Source organism: Etheostoma spectabile, chromosome 5 (assembly GCF_008692095.1).
Source record: "Etheostoma spectabile isolate EspeVRDwgs_2016 chromosome 5, UIUC_Espe_1.0, whole genome shotgun sequence".
NCBI classification, from domain to species: domain Eukaryota; kingdom Metazoa; phylum Chordata; class Actinopteri; order Perciformes; family Percidae; genus Etheostoma; species Etheostoma spectabile.
The window spans coordinates 1,087,968-1,090,339 of NC_045737.1; the positions used below are offsets into that span (position 1 = coordinate 1,087,968).

The 2,372-nt window shown below is 40.4% G+C and overlaps 1 long non-coding RNA gene across 1 annotated transcript in view; it reads right to left on the reverse strand.

Annotated features, from left to right (window-relative positions):
* LOC116689535 (uncharacterized) overlaps positions 1-2,372 on the reverse strand; it is an 18,855-nt gene that overhangs the window by 1,995 nt on the left and 14,488 nt on the right. The window lies entirely within an intron of this gene.

Consider the following 2,372-nt stretch of genomic DNA (forward strand, 5'->3'; position numbering starts at 1 on the left):
AGGCCAACCCAGTTTTCCAATTGGTCTAGTAATATGTCATGATTGATCATATCAAATTCAGCACTGAAAGCAAGTAATACTAGTAAGTAATTACAGTAATAGAGAACTTTTGCCTCTATCTGTATTAAGGTGGACGTCATTAAAGACTTTAACAAGAACTGTCTCAGGGCTGTGGTGTGGTCAAAAACCCGACTGGAAGGTATCAAGAAAAGGTTGAGTTGGTGAAAAAATGCTTTTTCAATGATTTTACTTGAGAATTGAAGGTTTGATATCATATAGTTGCTCATTAGTGACTTTCTAGATTGTTCTTTTTAACAGTGGCTTGATTACTGCAGTTTTTAGGGCCTGTGGGAAGATACCTGAGAGAAGAGACGTGTGTACAATCTGTAGAAGATCAGAAGCCAAACAATTCAAAACATTTTTGAAAACACCCCAAAGCAAAAAGTCTATTGTTTTCCTTTATTCCTCATGAAATTCCTCAGAATTATTTAATATTCTAAAGCCTTCCTCCCGACTTAGAAAAAAGGAAATGTTTGGAGGGATGCTTTCCTTTGAAGCGTCACATTAATTCACATCAGCTGTATGGGCGGAGAGCAACGGCTTTTAGCTGCAAGGCTTCCGAAAAGGCTGCTCTTATGTCTACTCGCCTATAGCTCCTCTTCGATCCCTCCTCCCTCCTCTGGGCAGAAAAAAGAGCTTTGAGACGGCCTTTACAAAGAGAGAACAACTTCTGCTTCAGCTGAGGAGCTGAGGAAAAATGGGTGGGGCAGGAACGAGGGATTAAAATGCACCTGCCCTTGTTTACTTTCAGCCCAAACTAAACGGATCTATCGGCAGTTGTAGGCGTAGCGCTACTGCTCCAAGTGTTTTATTTTCCATCTTATTTCCATTAATTGTGGGGTTCTATCCCCGTTTTTGTGGATTTGTGTCTGCTTACATTACAATAGGCCTATTTCTTGTATGAAAGGCACTAAACAAACGTATTATTTTATACTATTATAAATATTATTTTATACATCATAAATACCCACAGACTATTTTTAATGAGGCTGGTAATCAGCTGCATACATTTCTGATTTAGAAAGTTTGTGATCTGTCTGATTAATCATATTAATGCTTACATCTTGCAAAAACTGAATTTCTCTCATGCATTTACAAATAATGTTGCAAATAAAGAAATCACACATATAACTGTCTAGTAAATAATACATATAAAGTAAATATTAAGTTAGTTAGGTTTAAGTAAAATATCAAGCTAACAAATAGGAAGTTGAAAGGTATTAAATTTAATGAATTCATCTTTTCCTTCTTTGCGGGTCAGCAACAGGAGTTTTACATGACGTCCCATCCACCTAACCATAGATGTATGCACCAAATGCATAACTGCAATGCGTTGTGGGTGATACCCAACTCTGGAGTGACCATCGCTGTTCAATCGCTCCCTCAGCCCTCCAAAGCTAGATCGCACCAAGTTCCCGTCAGTTTTTCAGATAATCAAAGGACGTTTAAGATGGCGACGGGGATTCTGCAGAGGGCAAGTGCTTATGGGAAGTGAACAAGGGCGTGTTGAACCACTTCTGAAATGCAGCCATGTTTGCCAGCTTGCTGTCTTCTTCTTCCCAGCCTTTGCACATTGCTTCACACTTGTAGTTTTTTTACACTTCTTTGCTCATGACCACCACTAACTGTTGTTCAGGGGAATAGCATGAAACCAGCTGCAGGAATATGTTCTATGGGGCGCTGCTAGTGGTAAAAAACTCCACAGGTTAACTTTAAATATTCCTGCTATATTTATTGTGCCTGAATGCCACAGAAATCCCTGGCCTCATGTCGTCTTAATTAAAATGATCCCAATTAGTTTTACAAAAAGATGCTTACAGACTTACAAGGTATTGGAATTGTCAATACAGATACAGCATGAGTTATCAAAACCTAATTTTTTATTCTTTGTCACAAGATCCAGTACATTCATACTGTATATAAATAAGGGGGCTTGACCAGTATGGGATGTTTGATAATATTGGACTAATATTTGAGTCATAGTCATTCATATACTCATAATAAAATGGGACACCAAACCAAATGTAGAAAACCAGAATTATTGTGCCATTAGTATTATTATGGGTCATGACCGAAACAACGGGATAAAGGGTACAAGCGGCCGAAATAGGTTTCCTCAGGAGGGGGGCTGGCGTCTCCCGTAGAGATAGGGTGAGAAGCTCAGTCATCTGGGAGGAGCTCGGAGTAGAGCCGCTGCTCCTTCGCGTTGAAAGGAGCCAGTTGAGGTGGTTCGGGCATCTGGTAAAGATGCCCCCCGGGCGCCTCCCTAGGGAGGTGTTCCAGGCACGTCCAGCAGGGAGGAGGCCTCGGGG